We start from the raw sequence: 25,285 nt of genomic DNA, 5'->3' as shown, positions 1-25,285 counted from the left end.
AGATGGTGGCTGTATAGCAAGAAGAAACTAGCTTGAATGTAAGAAATTTACATTATAATCTATGGACGCTAGCATCGACTAGGTATAGAGAGGTGTAATAGGCATATCTCAAACTAATGCGCAGGAAATGCATACATTTTAAATTTTTGCTTTAGGTGCAGCATACTTTTCTTTCTAACTACTGAGCAGCTGAAATCTTGTTTCCTCAGCCCAATGTAATTTCATGCTTAATTTACAGAAAGAGAATACCCCAAGACTGTCTGAAGGGGGAGAAAATACGGATAGCATAACATCAGTACAGGGACCTGCTACTCTGTTGTTTGGCAAGCAGAGGGGTCTGTGTAGTTTCTACCCTTCAGAGCATCAGAGCAAGATTCCAGCAAAAACACATGTTAAGGAGGGGGGGGAGAAGGGAGGGTTGGGTGTTCAGCTGAATGAACTTACTGTTACCTTTTTTTTCTAGCATAAGTCTTCTTTTTTCCTGATACTGTCTGAATTTGAAACATCTAATTTAATCCATTGAAGGGCCCCGTCTTCCTTTTATTTCCTGTCTGTACTGGAGCAGTCGCCTGTTTCAATTATGACTTTCTCCAGCTCCTACATTTTTTGTGCTCCAGCTGGCTCAAAGTGCACTTCCTTGGAAGGTAAAATGCACTAACTGTGCTGATCGGAGACTGATAGCTGGAAAGCCACAATATTTAATAGCTGAGCTGATAAGAGGAGGGGTTAACTGAAAAAACAAAACAAAACAAAACAAAAAACCCACCAACAAAAAACCCCCGGCCCCTAAACCCACCCAACACAACTTTAAGCCTAAACAAAAGGATATTATATAGCTGCGTGGTCAATTAAGGCCCCATTTAAAAACATGTATATATGTAGGACTGCAGACTGCTTACATAAATTCATACTTTTATGGTAAATTTCATCCACTTCCATGCATGTGTGTTAAATGGTTCTTTCCTGCTTTGCAGTCAGTTAGTGCTGACTGGGGACTAACCCGGCAAAATTATTTCAAGGAGGAGGATTGTGGGATTGATATGGCACTGCTGCAAACCCTGCTCAGCTAAAAATAAGATTGTTTTGTAGTCAAAACGGCAAAAGGAAAAAAGGCTCTGGGCTGTAAACACCAGTGAATGTATTTTTCTCTGCTTTATGAAAACCACAAATCTTTTTTTTCCCCTTTCCTTCTTACTCATAGGGCAGTTTAATTACAGTTTAATCTCTTTCAGTAAGCACCCCTGGAGACCTTATTGTCCAAGCACTGTATTATCAAGGCTACAGCTACAATTTACTGCAGTAGGTGGGGGCTCCCTTTAGGAAGGCCAGAAGGTACCAAAGAAGGCAAAAAAAGAAAAAAGTAAAAAAAAAAAAGTAGTAGTTTGGTTACTTTATTACTAACTAACAGTGCAAAGCTTTACTAGACCCTAGAGGTACTAGTTCAATAATTAGAGAAACACTGCAGAGGCGATGGCCAACACTCCCCCTCTCTAGCACTCTTACGTCAGTAAAAATGAAAACTTGGAGGTAACACAGTTGTTCAGTACTACAGTGGCTGCCCCACTTCAGACACGTGGAGGGGGCTGGCAGGGGAAGAAGTTAATGAAGAAGAAAAGCAGCTTGCTAGGTGTGAAATGCAAAGTATAGGTATTTTGTTTTACAGGGTAGGATCGAAAAAATGCAGGAACTAGTCAATTAAAAAAAATCCAGAGACCTTTGCCAGCTTTGTTTTCAAATGAATTTGAAAATATTTCCCAGAGATGAGAGAACAAATTTGGGTGTAGAAAAAAAAATAATAATAATTCAAGCTAGCAATGTGGAGGACATCATAACAGCTAGCTTTTCCTGCTGCTTATATGGGTGTAAATAGTGAAACAAATGTAGCTGAGAAGAGAATTGATCCACGTATGAAATTACTCAGGCTACTTAAGAAAGCACGGCTACCTGATCTTTCAGGTAGGGCTTAACTGTATGTTTGCACAGGCAATCAAATTATATCCCAGGCACACAGCATACAAACACAGCACAGTGAAACCTAAGTGATGCGTTACTAATATCCAGCAATGATACTTTCCCAATTATTTTTGCTCAACACACCGAGCTGTGCCGTCCCGTCTGCACTCTTACAACTGTTTGCTGTGCGCTGCAGGAACTTGTTGCCAAGTGCACAGATATGATACGGTATGTAGACAGTGACCTAAAGGGAATATTTATTTCTGCAGAGCATTGTAGGTTATGGTTACAGCTATCAAGCTGTTTCGGTCGCTGATTTATTCACCCAGAAGGACAGATACAATATTTTTCTAAATCTGTTTCCTATTAACTTGTCCTCCCCCCTGCCATGGCCACCCCCTTCAAGATTCCTAAAATGGATGAAGCCTCTTCTTTTCTCAGCTACGAACCAAGGTATAGCGTACATAAAGTCCCTCATCCTTGAGGCAGTGATCAAGGAACAGGATATCCTGGTTAATACTAATGCGGGAAGAAGGCTTGCTCATTCTCACAGACTCTTCAACCCGCTGGTGCCTTCTGAACCAGGTTAAGGCACTATTTCCTTCCCAAAGGTGTGTGTGGGGATGAGGCAGAAAGGCAGAAAGTAAAGGCAAAAGCTGCCACAAAACGAGGGAGCATGGCATTACAAACTTGCAGTCCCTCACCGGGTGCCCCATGCTGTGCATGTTTCCAAAGCCGTGCTTCCCGAGGCTGCGCGGCCTCCAGGCAGAGCTGCATGCCGAAGCACGAAGCACGTACTACTAAAAGCAGCAACGATGACAAAAAGTATTCCAAAATCTGGTTCCCGAACGTGGAGGAGCTCACAAACAACTGGTCATTGTGGGTGACAGAAAAACAGCAGGCAAACAGGCCACGACAAACCGTGAGGCCTATGCCAGCCCCTCCTCTGCTTCTCTAATGCAGGGCCAGCCTCTGGAGAACGGAAAGGCGATGGATGCTAAACAACAGCCAGCAGTGCACAGCAATGCAAAGGATCCATTTTAACGCAGACAAACACAGGCCACGCTGTTCTTATATCCCTCACTTTGTCGTCCCTCAGCCTCTGTTAAATTACGGCAGAGTAAGGCAGACGTTGAGGAGATAAGGTTTTTAATAACCGCTTTTATTTCCCAGAGCAAATGTTTATGCAAGCACCGCATCACCTTGTTCTTTTAATTGGTTAAGGCATTATGCAAATAGCAAGATCTAATCAATGGCAAGTACGTTAGCCACATGAATAACAGAACAGCCTTTGCTCTTGCTCCTCTTTAACATGTATGATACAGGTGGGCCTTGGTTACACTCGTTTTATACTGGTGTAATCTCACTAATTGAAGAGGAAATAATCCTGATTTATATCCGTATGTGTCAGGAGAGCAACAAGAACCACAATCATTTAAGCATTAAAAAATAACAAACAGAAAAGCTTTTCCTGTTAGATACAAATCACTGTGAGAGAAATAAAGCCAAATTTATTTACCTACACACACAACTGCGGATTCATGCAATGAGGTTATATTAATTCCCTACAGTGCTTCCTTCTAGTGAGTCAAACAACTTCATTAGGAGCATTTAGTCAGGGAGAGAAAAGAATTAAGCTTCCACAGTCAGTTCTGGAACAGGCCTGAATTTATTCTCTCTTATCGCAGGGTGATTTTGCACTGGTCTTTTTCTTTTCTCTCTCTCCCTCTCTCTCTTTTTTTTTTTTTCCCCTCAGTGCTATTTTCTGAGATTATTTTTAGGCCAGTGTAAACCACTAAGATTTCGGACATTTTCTCCACTGCCTGGACTTACTAAATACTATGCCTCATAAAACAGGGATTTAAATCTTCCCAGAATAAATGCATTTTATTTCTTGTGCTGCCCCCTCCCTCCCCACCCATGGTTTCTGCTATAAATGGCTGCTTACAGCCCAATCAAGAGCATAAAAGCAATTGAATAAATAAAACTATGAAGTAAGTGTAAAATATTAGTGTCCAGACACGCAAGATGTATGCAGGTACTATGAAATGTCCACAGCTGTATGGGCCTGGAACTCATGCAGTGCCACAGGTTTAACAGGGCCCGCTACCAATAAGAGTTTTATTTGCTTAATAAATTACATTCAAAAGCACAATAGTCCGGGCTCTTAGCTGTAAAATTGCCAAATATTGTCAATGGCTGCTCTCTGGTTATAAATAGTAAAATAATGTACAACTCATTAGATTTTTGATTCCCTGTGCAATTCTTTCGAACCATTACTCAGAAACATAAAAAGTGACTCTACATGACATTTTATAGAGGTTATAAATTGCTATGAGGAGATGACATGGGATAAATTTGTAGGCAGGGTGAAAGGGACCCAGCCAAGCCAAATGTGTAAATTAAGAGTTCGGGCAAAGTGTGGGACTACATGAAACAATACTGAAATCATAAAGATAGACGGATAAGGATTAACTACAGCAAAAAGTGGTTTATGCTGATGGAAAAAACACTAATAGACCTCTCCACTGAAGACAGATAAGTTAACTGTGCCTGGTAGTACATAAAAATCTTAAAATCGATTCAATTTCAAGTAACTTTAATGTCCAAAGTAAGATTAATTAAACCTGGAAAAGCACTATAGAATAGCCATTCTCATTTAGATGAGCCAAAGTTGCAGGATTTTCTATTTACTTTTCAAGATGAGTTTTGGCATCTCTACAATAATTTTACTGGACCATAGGGAAGATAAATGTTTCACTGGACAACGTTCCCAGAAAATTAAACAAATTCCTTATTTCTTTTTAAATAAACGAATTGATTTTTTTTTCTTAAAGACACACATAATGATGCTTTTGTACTATGCATTGACTTACTTAATCAGCGTATGAAAAAATATATTGGAACAGCCCAATACAGACTTGCAGGACTCTTCACAGTATTTCCTTTTAGCATTCGGAAATCAGGCAGAGAGGCTTTTCCTTCACTGCATATTTGATTCTCTTAGAGTGACATTAATATCCAGAGGATACCGCACACCAGTTCTACTACATCACTGGATGTAATCTTGTGAAATTCTGGGTACTTTACACAGGCTAGCGTCCTCTCAGCTCCCAAGACAAAGTCCTCAGCCTGTGGTCACTCTCTCATACCTGACCAGATGTCAGTTGGTAGGGTTATTTATATCCATGAAGTTCAACAGGACTGGGATTCTGCCTCAATGGCTGAGGCACTCAGTCACTTGTAGTATCAAGCACTCGGGCTGGTTTATTTGGTTCTCACTAGATATTAAATTGGCTTAGTGAAATGCAAAGCTGCCCAGAGCAGCAACCACGCTGTGTTCCATGCTTCTCACGGAGACGTTCAAAAAAGAGGTTTTGTCTGCTCTGTCTGGACTGCTTTAAATCTGTCTTTGCTCAGGCTGAAGCTTGCAAGTCCTGGACAAATGATTCCACATCCCCAGATATGCAATGAACATGCATCTGAACATCTTGGGGGTTACATTCTGCTGCTGGGGCAGTAACTAATAAACATCTCTCTACTAAGAAATGTGCCAATACTTTGGACAAAAACCATGGTAGAAGATTGGAAGATATTGTCACCACCACATTCACAACAAAAGCCTTCCTTGACTAATGGCATCACAGCTGTAGTGGTGGTACAGGAAGGAAGCAAGGTAAGGTTTTTAGGGAGAAGCTCTAGAAGTTACCAAGCCAAGCACTATAGTTTGGAAAAAAAAAGAAAAAAGAAAGAAAAACAACCTAATACGTTTACACAAGAGCCTTCTTTTAGGTCTTGAACTACTTCAGTACTACCTCTTCCTCACAAACTATACGTCACCTGGAAGGTTTCAAACAATTATACTTTCACTCTCACAAATATGGTCAAGATGCTTCACAACAGTGAACATTTCCCTCAATAAATTAACATGGTGCAGGAAAAGTGCTCCCAGGGCAATAACAACAGCAATGTAGACCAGTGGCAGAATACCAGACTGAGACTTTGTCCTACGTGTAGCCCTGCCATGAGTTGACCTTTGGTATTTTTCTAACTATTCCCTCTTTCATCCTTTATCTGGCCTGTCTATAACAGATTGAAGGTCCTTTGAGACAAAATCCACTCTCTTCCTACATTTTTTTGTGTAGTGCCTAACACAAAGGAATCCCAATCTGCTTTTAGCACTGTGCAAACACACAACTAAAAATGCAGCTTCTTCCTCTGGGACTTTACAATCTCAGGAAAGAGACAACAGAGAGATACATCAAACAGATGGAAACCACGAGTTAACGCAGGGCTCAGAGTGGTCTGTCTGAAAATGAAGAGTCATTAAATGTTGGTTTGCTTCACGAAATACAGCTTTTACCTAATTCTGAAGGCCCCCATTAAAACTCTCTGAACTCTCCAGTGGTCATTTTTCTATCCTGTTAATTGAGAATAAACCAACTTTATGGCAGAATAAATGGGAACCCTTCTCAGGAGACTTTTATTGCTTATAAACTTGCATAGTGGAACTCCAAACTATGAAAATGGGATATGGCCAGTCTATTTGGATTTGAGCAGTTCTGTTCCAGTGTTATCATGTACTCTTTGTTGGCTGCCGTTTCCATCTGTTGTCTCTTAGATCTAATCTTCTGAGAACAGTTTATCCTGCTGTGTGCATGTTGTACCTATAGACCAGAGGTCCTGGTCTGGGAGACAGGCTCCAAAGTATTACCTCAACGTAAAAAGAAACAGAGAACATTTAATAGTCAAATATCAACCACTGTTCTTGCCCATATGCACGTGGTAGAGGAACTAAATCAGCTTTGTCTCATCTGAAAAGTAGACACACAAGCATTTGAATTCCCTGTGAGCTACAACAGTTATCTAAAGAAGCTTAGAAAGCTGGAGATTATCTGACAAGGGAGTTCATGGAGAAAGTACGATAGATTTATTATAAGGAAAAAAAAACTGGCTAAAGATCTGGTGTGAGCTGGGATATTTCCTATGCTTACTCAAATGTCATGAATCCCAACTGAGTCAAGGGCAGCAGCATGATTCAAGGGCATTTCTGAAGAATGAATTTTGCCATCTCCTAGTCAACTAACATTTTTTCCATGTCTGAAGGAATTGTGTCCTGTCACTGTAAGACCTTGAAAAATCAGGACCTTGTAGAGCTTGCTAACTGACATCTCTCTCATTCATGAGAATTGTAATCTACTGGGCCAGTAAATAGCTATAAATATATTTTTTAGCCTGTTCCTTTTTCATATTACTGGCTTCTGGCCACCTGGATTTGAATAAATCCATCACCAGAAGATTCCACATGTTTGCTGTTTGAGCAAACAGCTGTTGGTTAAGCTGCTGTTCCCTTGGGAGTATGGCCTGGCTGCCCCACCAGTCAGTTCGGTGGCTTGGTTTCCCTTGTATGCAAATGCACATTGCTTTTATTAGCTTGCTGCTTTTCTCTCCAGCTATGGCAGAACCCACATTGCGCTCTGACGTAAGCCTGAATGCTTGATGCCATTTTATTGCTCTACATAGCTGAGTCCTATTATCCTTTTGGAAGAATGCTAACTTGCTGATTGTCCTACTAAGGACTTCACTGACAATTATTTTCTGAAGGACTTTTTGTTTGTTTGTTTGTTGAAATGTTGGGGAATGGTCTAGACCAGAAATATCAAAGTTTTTCTGTCAAGATGGTCGCTTTTTTAAAATTATGTTTTTAAAATTTTAAAATTACGTTGACCTGGATATGTACCACCTTCAGTCTACTTCCATCGCTGCTCCCACTGAGATCTTTTTCCCTTTTATTTCTCCAGCTTCATTCTTTGTTTGGTTTTGTCAAGGCTTTTCCACCCCGTTATCTTTCTACTTCTTCCTCTGCTTTCCTGATAGCTTAGCCCTCATTAACCATCTCCCATCATCTAAAATATTTGGAATACAATAAATAATAAATGATTAAAAAAATCAGCAGTTGTATAACAAGTCCCATATGAAAGACACACACATGTACATACATATATCTATAGGTCTTTTTGAGCTATAGCTTCAGGCAGTTTGCAGACTCAGGAAGACAGCGTGGAATTGGTTATAGGCTGTGCATGCATGAGTCATAACATATCACTGGTCTAGACACCACTGCATTAAGCTTTCCTCTGAGGACTCAGCTGTCTACCAATGAAGTCAGTCTCTGTGCACAGTGCTTTACCAGGCAAAGATAACATAGATTTGTAACTAGTTCTCTGGTGAAAGATATGGAGTCCAGTGAGAAAGAACCACTAATTTTATTCATCCAACCCATTTTGTCCTCTCTTTTTTTGAATAATCTGTCTATACTGGCAACCTGCATTTACTTCCCCCACCCGTTCTTTTTCAAATATGCTTGTCTGTTCGGGAAAGCCCTCATGCAAAGGACTGCCACCAAACTTTAAAGGATGAAACACCTAGAACGCTGTTTCAGACAACAGATTTTCCATCTCCAATTCCCCAGCAAGTTTTTTGGGTTTAGAAATATGCCAGAATATTTGCATATTAGAACTGTTTTGGAAGTACTAAGGCTGCCTTAAATTAATAGAAATGTTTAAAAATGTGATTTTCCTCTTAACCTGGTACTGCTGGTTATTGTCATTTTGAGGGAGAAAATGATTAGTTCTTCTCACAGCTGCTTCTAATTGATTTTAAAAAAGCAATGAAGATCTCCTTCTGGTGACATCTGCAAAGGTGGAGTCCTCACAACAGTAGTCCCTGTGGGCCCACGGATCAGTCTGCATGGACACAGTGGCAGGATAAAGGCGAGAAGTACTGAATGCAGAATTTGCTTCATCAATCAGTTTATCAAAACAAACTCTTATTTGAGCTTGAGGAGGCCAAAGAGCAGGTTTATCTCTGCCGAAGAACTATTTTTCTGTTTGTTAATTTTTTGTAGCAGAGGAAAATCCGAAGGACAGCAAATCAATTAAGTTCAGTTTCTCTTTTATTTGTCCTTTTCCTTTCAAAAATTAAGCTTCTGGATTTGTCAGGAGGGAGAAGCAAACCCGGGGAAAAAAAAATCACCAAGTACTGACTGGGAGTTCGCATTTCCTATAGCTATCAGAAGACATCTGGTAGTAGCCTGGAAAAGAGGGCTCATGCATCTGTGTGAAGACTGAAGCCAGCCCCTCCGGGACACGTGTGTCCCGTTGAGAAGGATGCTTGATTCCTCTGATTCACGGCCCAATCCACTGTTCAGCAGGGAGGGAGCTGTATCCAGCTTCAGCTAATGTCTGCTCATCACAGTTTCGTATGAGGAGCCAACAGCTTTGGCTTTCTGGAGGCACCCCACATTTCCTCTTCTTCATGTTAATTTGCTTTTTGGCAAAAGGTCTTACGACAGAGCAGAAAACTGTGCATTAACCAGACAATTAGCTGAAGTCTAAAGCTGACTGAACAGGCAAAAATGAAATCAGAAGTCCTCACCACCAGCAATGCGTCTTGTGAGCTGACTTGTCCATTAAGCACTGTGGCCACCTGGGCTAAACTGCAATGAGTGCTTACTGCCAGCTGGCCTTGTCATCACTTTCCCTTTGCAGGCCACAGGCCATGCAGTCAGAGGAACAGACAGATGATAAATTGCAAGAAGAATTAGAGGACCTGTTGTCCCAGCAATTGAATTTTTTCAGAGCAAAGAAATGGACATTTTTCTCTTTGAAGGAAGCAAGGCAGCACATCGGCTTCAACCTCAGAGCAAGAATAACTGGGGAAATCTCACACCCTCGCCGTGCATACGTGGTGCGAAGGGAAGGGGGGGCACCCATCAATCAAACACAGCTGTCTCCACCGAGGACGGGAAGCTCCAATGGCTGGCTCAAGGAGCCTTTTTCTAAATCTGCACGACGTCTTACACTATTTTAAATAAGACCACCGTGGCAGCGTGAGTTGTGCAGCTCTAAACCTGTTTAGCAACATCGTCCCCCTCCACCTATTTAGGGCCCAGCAAAGCATTTGTGCTTGCCCTTCTCTTTAAGGCCTCCCGTTGGTCCTTTGAAGTCAGCAGACTGTTCTTGTGCTTAAATGCTTTGCTGGAACAGCACCAGCTCAGCACTGGTATGACCCTCCGCATGGGCGTAAGTGTACCTTGTGTGCTGGCGTTACATTAGATGGACCCCCAGTCATCCCTACCCACATGAGAAGGCACAAAGACATCAGAAGATGAGCACCTAATTTTAAGGGCTGCAGGTGTATGTGCTTACTTGGTCACTGCTCACACTGCACCTTGCGCTTCACTCAGACTGCTGTTTTTTTCGTTTTTTTTTTCGTTTTTTTTTTTTCTTTTTTTTTTTCTCCAGACTTCTTTCTCAGAAAACGCTCTGGCAGAAAAGCGCACAGGATGGAAAGAGACACAGGAGAAGCAGAGCCAAACTCCTCGAATCCAAATTCCTAAAAGGTGTGTTATGGAATGAAATCTTAGAATAACAAATGAGCGGGACTGCTTTGGAGATACTTCCCCACAGCTTGAAACAGAGATGTAGGAATGTCTACGCGTGTACTCAAGCTGTTTGCATGTACATTTAGTAGAACACTAATATTCATCACTCGGCAGAAATTCAGCTGATATTAAAGCAAATATTTCAAGAGAAGATTTATGCCCAAATCTGCTTCTACTTAAATTGTTTCTAAAACAGGAGTTCATTCACCCTGTGCCTAAAGCAAGGACCAAAATGGAACAGCTGGTGCATGGACCAGAGGAGAGAGGCACAGGCTTGAAGAGATGTGCTGCATCCGCGCTTTGTTACCTATGACTCTGCTCTGGCAAGGGCGAGCTTTGTCCTGACACCAGCAGTGTGGATTCAGGTTGGTTCCTGCTGCTCTGGCTGCATTAGAAGGTGAGACCTGGGGCCAGAGAGCAGGGAAGGAAGGTGCCACCGTCAGCCTCGCCTGCCACTGAGGCAAGGTGAAGAGTCCAGGCCAGAAGGATTCACACCTTTTGCTAAACGACAGACTTGCTCACACTTCCAGTTGAAACCGATGGGGATGATTTCATCCCCAACGAGCCTTGTTCACTCCAAACGAGCAGAAATCACCTCATAACTCCCTTGCAGTGGTGAGATTTACAAAAGAGACATAAAAGGCATATGCGGTGCCAGGTTATTTTTCATTTAAGCAGGACTTAACCCGGCAAATGGTGCCAGCAAGCACACAGGCCTGTTTGCACACTGTGGGACAAGGAAGTCATCCTGGTCCTTGCCTTTGAGTGTTTGGCACTGTTTGGTTATGCACAGCACCTTTCCCTCCCCGTGCACACCACTGCTAAGTCACTGGCCGCTTCATGCGATGTGCAGGCCTTTCTACTATCTTTAATAATTATTCCCTTGTCCAAACATCCACCACCAACAAAGATTTTCCAGGTTACAAGTTAACCACCTGCTGAGTGACCAAAACGTTGGCCCAAAACTTCAAACACATTCCATTACTTTCATATGTGAGTAATTTTATGCTCAGGAATAATGTCACATGAGTCATATTATCCTTTGAATTCACTGTCTGAAGGATCAGAGCCCAGAAGTATCCTCAAGTCCAGCAGTTGCCATGTTTTCCTCTCACAGAAAAAAAAAAGAATGCACTGCTTGCCTTTTTCATGAAGATGGCCAGAAATACTGCCTTTTTATTTTTTATTTTTTAATATTTGACTTAAAGACCTATAACTAGAAAAAATTACCTTGTACTTGGAATTTTTCCCCCTTGCTTATATGGATAAAAAGTCTTCACATATAGCAAATTTGATTGCTTTTCTTTAGTAACATTAAACTCAGGTCATTTTCATATATTAACGCAAAATTTTTCAAATGAAATCAGGCAAGCATTTAACTTGTAAGTTATTTTGGCAGTCTAATGGGAAAACTTTTATACCATCATGACAGAAAATACTGGAAAATCAGCACTATTCATGCTTGTTACAATTTTTATTTATTTATTTTTAATTTCCTGTAACTTACTTAACAAGCTGGAATTGATCTTAGTCTATCTAAACTCACAGCAGACGTAGACGGTACTTCCTTCTAAAGAATTCTCTGCCAAAAAGTATCTTCTCTAAACACGTAAATATTCAGTGTTATTTCCAGACCCCTACTTATACAAGTTGCACTGCAAATTTCAGAACCATAGTGAGAAATTGCAATTAATGAAAATAAATAAATAAGTAACTAGTATTGTTCACGTGAGAAAACCATTCCAGCATGACCTGCCCTGGCTCCGATTCAAGTAAGTCTTCAGACAGGCATTTAAGTACAAGCCCAGATGTTGTTGTAAATAGAAAAGGGGTAAGCTACCCCATGAGAAATGAGTAAACTCTGCATTGCCCCAAATTAGAAGCACACAGACTGCCTTCACCTGCATTTGCCCTGATCTTTACCACTGCAAATGCAGCAGCTGGCTACCTGGGCCTCTGAGCCAGCCAAGCCTCGTGAATCAGATGACCAAGCTGGCCAAGAGACCACTGTACAAAAGCTTCAGGGTTTAGCAACACAGCCACAAGGATGCTCAGTGCTGCAGAAACCACGAGCTATTTGTTGTCACGATGACTACATGTCAGCCATTCCTAGCAAAAGTTACTCTTCTGGTGTAATTGTGGTGCTACTTGGATCAAAAATACGACTTACAAGTTCATTATCCACTAAGGGTTCACACATTCTTTTCAGTATTTCCTCGACAAGTAGTAATGATAATATTAATAGTTATGATTAAGATCGAAGCCAGTCTCCTAAATCAATCATCTGGAATACACTTCTCTGCTTAGTTCAAATAGGTCTGGATTTCTTCAGAGAGAGATGGGCTGAACAATCCGCTTTTTTGCAATACATAATACTTTGAGCCAAAGCAGCTTAAAAATAAAGATATGTTTTCTCCTCTTTCACCACAAAATACGCTGCACAGCTTGACAAAAGGAAGACTCCCCTACCTAGGCTAATGACTTGTTATTCCAGTCACCTGAGCCAAGCTGCCATTGCACTTGCCAGGGATGAAAAAATAAGTTGCTAATTTTCATGTCCTTCCTTAAAGCAATCATTTTTGTCATTTCATTTCCAAAGTTACAGTAATTAAATATTCCACAAGACATTTCACTTCTGAGTTCAACACAAAATAGCTGCATTGGGGTAACGCTCCTTGAGTACAGGCTGAAGTCCCTGCAATAGGCAACGAGCTTCACAGAGAAGTTTACTCCTGACACCTGTAATTGAAACATCTAGAACAAACACAGTAATTACAAATGGAAGTTCACTGCAGGCACTTTACTTGTAGTGGGGCAAAATGCATAAATTTTTCTGCTCGGTTTGGGATTAAGGCCCTCTGAGCCAGCATTTACCAATAGCACCAGCAGGCACACCTCATCGACATTCCTTCTCAGCTGTGCTGTCAGCTTTGTGTCTGAAGGGGATTACGTGCCCGGCCAGGGGATGCTTCCAGCCTTTTACAGCAAGCCAGAGGTTCGAGCCTGGCACCGAGTGATGAAGGACATTTGTCCTACACAGACGCAGTGGAAGATGTTCACTGTGAAGGTAACAAATGCTTGCATGAACGTACATCAGGCTGTAGAGAAGGCACAAGTAAAGAGGTTTAAAGTAATGCCTGCAGTAAAGCTGGAAGAAAGGCAGCATACCAAACACTTCCCCCTTCTCAGGGCGTCTGACTCCAAGTCAGAATCTGCCTTCACGCTCACCAATGTACCCTTAATAGGCTGAATAAAAATGTCGCTATCACGCATTCCAAACGTAAGACAACACTAACATGCCAATTCTCTGATGCAAGCCTGACTGACTTTTAAAGAAATGCTGGAAGGATGGGGATGACTAAATGCCTATATCTAGCATTCTTTCCCTTAAAGCTAAAAACAGGCATAGGTATACCTTGCGAACGGAAATTAACTGCTGATCAAATTTAGTGATAAACTGCAGCCACCCTTTACTGCAGAGATGAACAAAGAGGTACTGGCAAATACCATCATTTGTCTGTCTAGATGTAGCATTTCATTTCTGCCAGTTCTCAGGGCTTTCCTGCATCAAATGACTGTTCTACAGTGCTTTCATAAATGTGATAACCTCTGAAGTTTGTGCACATTTTTGGATTCTAATCAGTGCATTGCTGGATCAATGTTATGTTTTAAATACTGCTTACACTCAATGCCACATTCTCCTGTCTTGTAAAACAGACTAATTCTCAAATATAGACAAGGACACAACTTCACAGGCAAATAGTCTGTGAAATTACTAAATTAACATATGAGAGAGAGAAGCAGAACACACTATCACTATCAGCTGATCAAAGTGGTCCAAATTGTATTGCTTTTCCCAAAATGTGGCTTTGCCTAAGAAAGCATTCTCTGACTGCCTCCGCTCCAGGTATTGTATCCTGTGCAGCCTTACTGGTTATGAGTTTCGCCATCAACACCCAAGGTAGAGCTATATCAGTTACTTCTAGCAAATATTCCATGCATAATGCAAACATGCAATTTTAATTCTTTCAACATTATTTGCAAACTGGGTTCATATTGAATTAATAGCTAAATTCAATGTATGTACTTTTTCTTGTTCTGTTGATACTAACAAAACTAAAAGTGGAAGAGAAAATCCTCCCTTTGTGCCCCAAAGTCCAGGCTTAATGTTCTCATGTCACATGATCCATTAATACTTGTAGTAGATATTAATGACCTTAAAAATAAGACATCTTCATACATATGTATATGTGCTATTCTACACAACATTCAACAGAGTTAGGAAGAAAAAGTACCTGTTATTTAAGAATTTAAATTTTAAATACTCTGCATGAGCCGGGGCAGAGATATGCACAGAGGTTGTACAAATAAAAATGTAAGACTCTTGATCTTCATCTTATCAACAAGCAATGGAAGAAGAAAGTCTGTTCAGATGAAATTATTGAACCTTTATTGAAATTATTGAACATTGTGAAATTATGAACCTTTATTTCCTTCCACTTAGGTCTCAGTGGATGAAAAGTGCTCTTTGTAACTATCTAAAAAACTGCCTTATTACTATTCTTTGCAGATATGTTACAAATACTGTTGATGGTAGTCCTGTAACTGCTGTTATGTCCCTGTGTCCTCCTTTTATTGTCTGTCTGCATCTACTTGTATTTTTACTTCTTGCTTGTAAACTTTCTGGAGTGAGTTTATACTTCTGTAGTGTTTAACAGTTCAAATAATTAAATCCTGATCCAGGAACGGGTTCCCAGTACTACTTAGGGAAAAAGAAAGAAAGAAAGAGAGAGAGAGAGAGAAAGAAAGAAAGAGAGAGAGAGAGAAAGAAAGAGAGAAAGAGAAAGAGAGAAAGAGAGAAAGAAAGAAAGAAAGAGAGAGAGAGAAAGAGAAAAAGAAAGAGAAAGAAAGAGAAAGAGAGAAAGAGAGAGAGAGAGAGAAAGAAAGAAAGAAAGCAAGAAAGAAAGCCTATTGACAAGAATAGTGATCTCAAAAACATTATCTCCATGTCCAAGATGCAGCCCATCTCTCAACTGTGTCCTAGAGTTTAAGGATTATTCAGGCTTTGCAGTAAAAAAAATCTATACTAAATACTTTGAAAATTAATAAGTTCACAATTTACAGAAGAATAAAAAATCTGAATAGGAGAATCCTTTTTAAGCACAGCCCCGTTGTTCAAAAATACATATCCCAAGGGACTACCAATATTACATTGCCCCCAATAGAGGCAAAATTTACCCACTGTGAGAATGCAGTACATAAGAGATGACTGTGATGGGGTTGGTAACAGCAGCTGTAGTAGTAGAAACTTCAGTGATCAGGCTAGGAAAATGGATGGGGCAGCAGAGGGAGAAAAGGGGGGCACGGAGAAGATGCAGCAGGGAATGAACTATATATTTTTGATAACAAACAACAAAACCCAGACTTTATAAACTATAAGAGACTTTGTAAGAAAGTAAAAGAGGTAATTGTTCACATTCCAAACATTTTGATATATAAACTGTGCAACCATTGCCCATGAATAGCCCAGCTGTTAACAATTTTTTTTTTTTTCCAAGATAATAATCAAGCTTCATGCCAGCAACTTTTCTCCAAGTGAATGATATTTTGAAAGTCTGGTCAAAACATTGCTGTGACATAATAAATTTTTAAAGAGCGCAAGCGACGCTGAAAAGATCACAGTCTGGGTTTGAAAGAAGACCCAGTTTTATAACCCAATTAGGAAGAAAGCACTCTCAGGCTTTCACTGTAGTGGAATTCTCAGAGAGGCTCCCAAAAAAGCCAGTCCTGCACGCACATCTGTTTCCAGTGCGATGCTGGTATGCAAACTATTGTCTATTGGAAGTGTGTTGTGGTAACGTTTGCCAGGGTTAAAGACTGGGTCAATTTGATCAAGAAGCTAAAATTAGCTTCTGTGTGTTTTCCTGAAAAGAAAAAAATAAATACTGTAAAGCTCTTTGTTTTCCTTCAAGTCTTGTTCTCAGATTTCTGTTCGGCTGCAAGAACTACCATAAAACAGACTGTTCCAAAACCTACTTCTTCCTTGCTTGTTCTTTTTAATTGATACAACAACAACAATGCCAGCCATTAGCTTCTAAGGAACTGAACAGTCCGATTCCATATTTCATTCATCACAGGAGTTTAAAACTCACTAAGGCACTCAAAACCCCTACAGGAATACAGATGTAAGGGAAAACTTCGCCTATTGAAGCTGAAACAGACAGAGTATTTCTAGCTACTAACGGAATTCAGAAAAAAAAACTTTTACTTTTCTGGCAGTGATAAAATCGCACATGTTTCTGGAAATGTTTTATTGCTTTGTCTTTTAATCATATGCACCTTTAACTATTCATCACTTGGATCTGCTGTATTACAGTCATACCCAGGAACATTTTTATGTCTTTATTTTCTTAAGAAACACAACTGTTAATTTATTCTTAAAGCACTTAATTAAAGAACACTTCTTTATATGCAAATGTTTACTAAATTACATGCTACTAGCAGTGTGCCAGTTTTTGAAAGCTTTTAATTAAAATACTTAAATTATTGAAAAGTGGAAAAAAACATTTAAAAATTATATTAAAACTTTGTCATATATCATCGGGTTCAAATATTTACTGCCTCAGAGTTGCAGGTTCAGTTGGGCAAGAGGATCCCATTTTACCAGTAAGTAAAAAAGCACAAAGGAAAAAAAAATCATATTTTCCTTACACACATTTTCTAAGGGAGAAGCCTACACTGGAGGTAGCTGAAATATTTTAAAACATCGCAAAGACAAAGATACAAGGATGAGAATATAAAACAGAATACAAAATGCTGTTAGAAAATGTCAGCAAAGGCCTTGATCCTGCAAATAATACTTTGATGACTGTGAATAATCCCAAGAACTCCAGCATGAACTACTTCACATGTATAAATGTTTGCAAGTTTGGTGCATCAACGTACAGAGAATAACAGTAAAAAGTTACTGTAAACACATATTTATTAATTGGAATTTCTATAAATTAGGAGACAAAACCTTGATTCACTAGGATGTGCCATCTCACAGCAACTGCTCATTAAGCTGGATATAATTTTGTTGAAATTGATAGCCACAGTGGCCTAAAATGTCAGACCTGGACCATCAAAAAAATCAGAGAATTATCCCATTGACTCAGGAAAATACAGAAATTACTGGAAATGTCTTTCATTTCAGCCATAACATACAAAGCAGCCTGGGACCAACACTATTTCTTTGTTATGGATTTTCTTCTATCCACAGAAATCTCCCTTCTTTTCCTAAAGATGAGCTAATCTTTTATCACTTAAAGCTTGATAAGTTCTCATAGGGCATTTTGGGATGACGTGTTTCTTTTTGAATAAGCAATAATTTTAGAACTCATTTGCTAGCTTAGCAGTAAAACTGCAAAAGTAGAAAAGTGCTAGCTTGATGTTTTCTCAGTGTTCAACAGGCTACCTTCAATTTAGAGAATAATTTTTTCTATCTGTTCAGCTATAGATGCAGGACCAAATTTCAGTTAGCTGAGCAGAACAGAGGTCTTTTGGGTTTTGAAGACTGTATGCTTATTAACAGGTCTTTATTTTTGCATTAACTGCGCACATTGGACCACTTTTGTTGCTCCAAATAACAGGCTTGTCCTCATAGAAAAACGAAATCTCTATAAAGTTTCCTGTAGTTCTTCAAAATTTGCAGGAAGTCTGCAAAAGTCTGTCTTTTCAAGACAGAAAGGTTTAACAGGTAAGAAGTTAATACCTGTGTCTTCTTGCATTTCAAACTGTATATATTTGCCTAATTTTTCATCTTTTACTTTACTTTTCGAATATCTAAATCCAGTGTAGGGATGTGATGCACTACCTATATTACTTTCATCATCCTTGAAGAGAAAATTAAAAAAAAAAAAAAAAAGACACTGAAGTTTCAGTTCTAATCCTATCAACTGGAGTGAGAAAAGCTTTACTGGTATCAGAGATAAGGACCCTGCATCTGATACTTCATCTGCTATTCCTCCTTCCACCTCCCAGTAGTAAACAGTTTAAGCTAATTTTCAGCACAAGCCTTTTTGCGGTATTTTATGGCGTACCTCCTTCTATTTCCTAAATACGAGTTGTGCTCTCTGGAGCTGATCATGCCAAGTCACAATATTCCTAGTAAAATCAAAGGCCACTTGCTTGCTAAAGGGCTGCGAGCATCTGGCTCTACATGAAAGGCCTGCATGCAGAGTGCTCCCATGGGCTCTCCGGGCCACAGATTGTAGCTCAGGGGAGCTTCTCCTTGGGAAAGGGAAATACAGGCAGTTTTTTGCTTTCCTGGGAATGTTCAATGTCTGTAGTTTGATTTGAGGTAACCCTATGAAACTTAAGAGAGACTGAGGGATTCTGAACTACGCTGAGTTCAGAACTACACGCAAATACCCGGCTGGAAATAGAGCAACACTTTTCAGTTTTCCAGTGAAGCTGCCTGGGCCTGACCCAGGAAAAAAATCCTAAGAAATTATTTTATGTATAACGTCAGCCACCTTTAGAGCTGCTTTTAGGCAAAGAAGAGTCCACCTTTACTGAGATGAAAAGAGGGTATAGCAGCGACGGAAAACAGGAAACCTAAGGCACTCTTTCTCTCATATTTGGGAATGAGTTTGTGTTCATGAATGATATATATTGTGTTTTCCGATACTGTCTCAGTTTATCTCTCTACCTCCTAACAGGGTAAGGAAACCAAGGGACTTGCCATTGATCTCATCACTTCAGATAGATCATCTCAAAAACTTCGATAGTTTCCTGCAGGGATTGAAACCACACTCAGGGAAAGGGACCAGAGACGGCTGCGGGCACCGAGAAGGCTTTCTGGCTGTTCAGTGAGGGCACCACGTCCCCTGGCACAACCCGGGCTCTGCAGCCAAGAACCGCACAGGCCTCACTGGCCTAAATTTGAGGGGGCAGCTCTCAGGTGCTTCTTGGGAAGGATGCTGCATCAGTGAGTTTTCAAGACTAACTGTGATCTTCATGGAGACGTTCAGGCCCGGCACTTCTTCTAGCTTCCACAAATCAGCTAGATGAAGATCCAGGACTTACTGTTTGCAACTACCTTCTACAGACCAGGGAAGTAGGAAGAAACCTTAAAACATGAACAAAACCTTTTCTACAGCTTTCATCTCTACAAGGGTGCTTCAAAAATGCTTATCTTTAAATACAAACCTTGTCTAAACTTAGCTGGTCTTTTAGGTTACAAGCTATTCCCTCATGCTTTGTCCTACACACCATTATACGTTTGCCTCTTTTGCAGCTTCTGAGGAGCACGCAGCCATTATTTGCTTTGGATAAGATACCTTCTTATTGTGCATTTCTTATTGTGTGCTTCTTATTGTGTGCATTGCCCTGTTATTAAGGTAATTTGAAACAGCCACGTGCAAAGTAACAGGGGAAATCTCTCTCAGTAATGTATCCCATCCTATGGGCACAATTGTGTCCACATTATTTGAGCTGACTATTATGTTATTACAGAAATGTTCTTGTTCAAGTGAAAGTCAGTATATTTTCTTAAAACAAGCAGGTTATTAAAAGGCAATGTTTTAACTGTAGTATTGGCTCTCATATAAGTACTAAAAGGAAGGAGGGGGAAAAAAAGGACTTTGCTAAATTAGATTTTTGTATTTAGCCAAAGTCAAACACAGTAGAGCACCGAAGGGAAAGCTAATGTAAAACCTGCTGAATAGCTTCTGTAATAGAACCGTTTGATGAGCTCCTGAGAAAAAAATAATCTGGAAAAACATTATATGTGGGTAAAAAAAACCAAACCAAGTAAAACCAAAAGACGAGAGGAGTTATTTTCTAAGGAAGAAGAGCTAGCATTTTTGGCCTTCAGAGCCATGATCAGGACTGCACACTCACACAGCAAGGTGTTACGGCCACACAAGGAAGGAAGTCTTCAGCTACTGAAGATCATTAGCAGCAATGAGGGAGGCCACCAGCAGTCGCTTTGGACTGGTTTCTCTGGATACTCATACAAAGGACGGAAAATTATCGGCGCCACTGGGCCTCTGCCCAGGTCATCCTACAGCTGAACACACGAAACGTTATGCCACAAGAACGAATGCACTGGAAGGAGCCGAGGGGTGGTTTGAGCCCCTGCGTACATTAATCACCCTGAATGGGGTCTCATGCTGGGATTCACAGCCAACGCAGCCAGCAAGGTTGACTCCTCGGAGAAGGGGAGGCGTCAGAATAATATTAGAAGCATCAAATGTCCTCCCTTTCCCTGGTATGGAAAGCTCATCTAGGAGGTGTCAGGATAAAACATGAGAGCTGCAGTTGTACTTAGAGACAAGGAGGAGTGATTCACTGTTTCATGGCACAAGTGGAGGAGGAGACTGCAATAAAAACTTTTACAAGGTGAGATCTAAACCCTGAACACAGCACAGGATTACAAAGCCTTTTTTGTCTTTTCTCAAGTTTTTTTTTTTTTCCCCAAGAGAGCTGAGAGTGTTGTAATTAAACTGTAAATTTCTTGAAACGAAAGCACAAATGATTATGTTCCTGATACACCTGCTTTATGAAAGTTACCCATGCACTCACATGTATTTTTGTTAACCTGTACTCTTAAGAAGGAATCCAAAAGACTGAAAGCAGAAAAGTATGCTGCAAACTGCTACCCAGGAATGACCTTTTAATTATTAAAGGAATATAACAATAAAGATGGAATGAAACAAACGTGGTAGCATCTGCTGCATGTCTCTTTGGGGGAAAAAGGCAAACCACCAAACCCTGTGTAAATTTACACACTTCTGAGAAAAAAGAAACTATTTTGGTTTTATAAATATGGAAGTATAACTGTGCAGATACATTAACTATCTACAAATATCTGTTAATTAGCATTACTTGTCTGATTAATTTTTGGAATGTACTAATAAAGGTAAGACCTCCAATAGTACTACAAAATTTAATGGGTCAAAGCAGAAATATATCTGCCTGACAAGACCTGACGAGCCAATAGCAACACATTAATATTCCACATACACATTCGATTCATTCAGGAATTAAGTCATTTAATGACATCTGAAAATCAGAAGTCGTCATCACAAAATGCCAAATTACACATTTAAAGCACTAAATTTTCACAGAAAAATAGGGAACCACAAATGGAAAAAAGCTTTTCCTGTGCCCTCAACATGCTCACTTCTCCAGCTACAAATTCAGGATTAATTCTTACTTCTGCTGTCCAAGCAATTCCAAATTTCAAACAAGCCTGTCTTGCCCAAATCTAACGGAAATTTAATGTGAAGCCAGATCTAACTCCCACCCACTTAAAAAAGCCGAATAATAAAGCATGCTGAGATTCTACTTTAAACACACTAGTAGAGGCAGGAATGTTTTATTGACAAGAAAATACTGCTTTTGAGGCAATGTAGGACTGGGGAGAGTTAAGATTGAATCATACCATTCTGTGGTTCACTGAACTGCAGAAGAGCTTAGGGTGCTCTATGGTGGTCATGACTGTTCAAAAAAAGAATAGCTCATATTCAGCAATTGTTGTGTGTGTGCCATGTTCTCCAAGTTGTGTACTACATCTACTTTCAGCTCTACTGCCATATCACTCCGAGAAATAGAATATCTTATCTGACCCAGTCAGATAATCTTCCAAGATCTTGCCTACAAACAATTATGTCAATGTTTTCAAGTAATCTCACAGAGATTTAGAAATATAATTCCATACGTAAGTGCTGAAACAAAATCAGGCCCTGAAAAATTCACAGGTGTTGAACACCTTACTCATTGTGGAAGCTGGGAAGGATTGCTTGTAATCCCCCCTTGTTTCTATATGCTTTTCCCAAGCTTTTATTATTGGCCAATCACAGTGACAGGGTGTTTAGCAAGATGAAGTTCTGGTTTGAGCCAGCATGGCAGTGCCTATGAATAGTTAATACACTGTTGAAAGTTCAGTATTTTCATACTAATTACTCTCAATATTTCCTTGTAATCCTCTGTGATGGCACATTTCTCTAATCCTCCTTGCTCCATCTGTAGACCAGCTGGAATTTTAACCTGATATATCCCTGGTCTGATGTTTCTTTAATGTATATATAAACTGACTTGCACAGAAAACTTTTGCTGACTGTTTTGGTTCACCTCTCTCTATTTCCCCTCTGGCTAGGAAAGCATTGGCACTTCACGTCGGTTACTCTGCTGGTCTTCCTTCAAGCACAGGGCTGATGCAGGTTTCCAGAAGAATGCTTCGGAAGCTAAATGTCTTTCTGTGCGCTGAATCTTGCTCCTACCTCTCAGTTTAAAACAAACTGTCTCTCTCTGACTCTTTGCATTTCCTTCCTATTTCAACTTCATGTCTTTAGTAAGAACTTTCCAACCTTCCCAGCCGTTGTGGTGCCAGGACCAGGACGAGAGAGCAGGGCAGAGCACAGAAATCTGGCTGATGAGTATAGATTCAGAGTCCTAGCTGAACTCCTCTGGAAACATAGTGCTGCTATGGGCAGTTTAGGGCATCTGCTGTCTCAAAGTCCCAAACCTGTTCCCAGCAATGGTAAGGACCCAAACTCAGCTGACAGGCTCTCCATTCCACCTCTGCAGAGGAATTAAGCACCCTGAAACAACAAAGAGGAGTGGTACGCAAGGAAGGTCTGTGATAAATAGGAATCTTAACAAAATACAGACAATTCAAATAGAGAGATTGAAGTGTTATGGATTGCAGGATTGACATCCTGACAGAAGGAAACAAGCAATTCTAAAATTACATAATTATTTTTAAAATAAGAACAAGACGGACATGCACTGAAACATTTTCAGACTTCAGAGTCTCTTTTTGGGTCTGATTGCTCTTTCCTAACTTTCCGTGTTTTGTCCCTGAAGACCTTTAAGGATTGGAGAACTGTCCTCGAATATGTGTCTGAGGTTGAAATGACAAAGAGTTTCAGAAGAGGGTCTTGGCCTCAAGAAATCTGCAGCTGGAGTTTGGCAGCCATCAGACCATAACATATGCTACATCTGTTGAGGAAAGTTTTCAAATGTAAAAATGGTAGTGCGGAAAAAAAAGCAAAGTTAATGCAGTACTGATCATCTGGCCCCTACATGATGACAGTATTATGTATTTTAAGTTTATGAGCTATACAAATGCTATTACATATTTTAAAGCATGTTAAAAAATAAAAGTAATTACGCTATGATGGTGACAGTTTATTGTTTGCAGGCGCACAGGGCTGGAAGGGTAGGCTCTATGGATTACAAAGTGACAGCACTGGCACATACAGACAGCTGTCAATCATCCTGCCTAAGTTAGAGCATTACCCCAGATGCAACAACCAGAAATGAAAAGCACAGGTGTAGATATGAGAAGAGACACAAAAGAGCTTTAGTTGGTGGATGTGTCTTCAAAAAGGTCTTTTTTTTTTTTTTTTTACCAACTGCTCTGTCTGGTATTGTTTGGGCTCCTACAGAAGCTGTCAGGTTATGCTGTCAGAAATTACTAGGTAAGCAGAACACATGGGCTGTGCTGTCCCAGCCTAGAAAGGTGTGATTGTCCCACGGCTGATAAGAGAACTCCCTGAAGCATGACTAGCAATTCTCCCTGTAAAGTCCTCTCTCACAACAATTTGAATTAATGATGCCTACCTTCTCACAGATTTCTAGTTTTTATGTCCTTCCCCATCTCACCTGCTCCTGCTGTTCTTATATTCCCTATATCACCTCCCCAGGTAAGACAGAGGCTATGCAAGAGACAGGCAAGTGCATCCGTGTATGCCATCCAACCAGGCAACTCCGGTTAAACAGAATGGACAACGGCAAATTTGTACTCGCCATTCCCTCAGAGGCACATTCATTTCAGTCCCTCTCCCTTCCCAAGCCACTGATTTTCAGACTTAAAGAAAATTAATTACCTGTGAGACTCCTATCTGAGATTGTCTAGCAGGTTCAAAAACCCCCAGGGAAGAGGAAGGCACAGAAAAAGTGTGATTGCCTAAGCTTTGTTTCCTTAGGAAACTGGCCTAAACACACATTCAAATGAGAAACACCAACCGTAGGCTTCCTCTGCTCTGTTCCCTTAATCAGCTAACTTAATACTTGCGTGGAAACAGGGGAGTATAAAGAAGTTCACTGCCAGGGAAGGTTTTCCCCTTAAAACATCACTACTGTTCTGAGCCTCTTTGACTAACATCAGTACCTCTGTGTTCTGCAACAAGGTCTTACTGAGAGCATAGCTACAGTAAGGGAATGCCCTTTCAAAACAGCCGGAAGGTTACGGGCAGATCTGGGTGGGAAATCACTATCTTGCTCCTCATAACCATTTCACAAGGTTTGCAACTTTCCCACTTTACACCGGTATGAACCCAAGCCTTTTGAAATTAAACGAGGGAAGACAAAACAAAACAGCTGTTCCAGGAGAGACCTATCCCATAACCACTTGTGGCTCAACGTGTAGAGAGCGCTTGCCCCTGCCTCAAATCCCTAGTCCAATGGAAACACAATAGGGGCTTGGAACTTAGCACTTCAGATGCATACTTTAAACATCAGAGTGGCTATTTTCAGGTGGTCCCCATGCATCTTTTTTGTTGGAGCTGTGATACCTTTGTATAAATATTTTCCTATTTCTGGACCAACGAGCATATGGCTCTACAGAGCAGACACCAAAAGTTTTAGGTGGCATGTGGGAGACCAGGGTCAAATCACTGCTTGCAAAAAAAATTCCCCCAAAGAGACCTGTAAATATCCATTTTAGAATACCCAGTGATATGGTAAAATGTACTGCTGTAATGTGGGATTGAACTTGAAGGTCATTAGTCTAAAATGGGCAGTGGTGATAGAGGCAATGATGGCTTGAACCTGTGTTTTTGACCTCCAAGGTGAGAAGCTTCTGGCCTTGTAGTTATTGTGAGACAGGTCTAT

General features: G+C 40.4%; 1 protein-coding gene and 1 long non-coding RNA gene across 4 annotated transcripts in view; both read right to left on the bottom strand.

Moving 5' to 3' along the window:
• The window catches only part of GMDS (GDP-mannose 4,6-dehydratase), a 409,857-nt gene that overhangs the window by 125,633 nt on the left and 258,939 nt on the right, over positions 1-25,285 (bottom strand). The window lies entirely within an intron of this gene.
• Positions 1-25,285, bottom strand: part of LOC308189350 — a 117,512-nt gene that overhangs the window by 18,626 nt on the left and 73,601 nt on the right. Inside the window, exon 2 of the long non-coding RNA XR_013946313.1 lies at positions 1-25,285. This exon is cut by the window's left edge and continues 18,626 nt beyond it; it is cut by the window's right edge and continues 17,113 nt beyond it. This is a non-coding gene — a long non-coding RNA (uncharacterized lncRNA).

The sequence above is a fragment of the Anser brachyrhynchus genome (genome assembly GCF_964034855.1).
Source record: "Anser brachyrhynchus genome assembly, chromosome: 2".
NCBI classification, from domain to species: Eukaryota; Metazoa; Chordata; class Aves; order Anseriformes; family Anatidae; genus Anser; species Anser brachyrhynchus.
The sequence above is the reverse complement of the archived record's forward strand: the minus strand, read 5'-3'. Positions and strand labels throughout refer to the sequence as shown.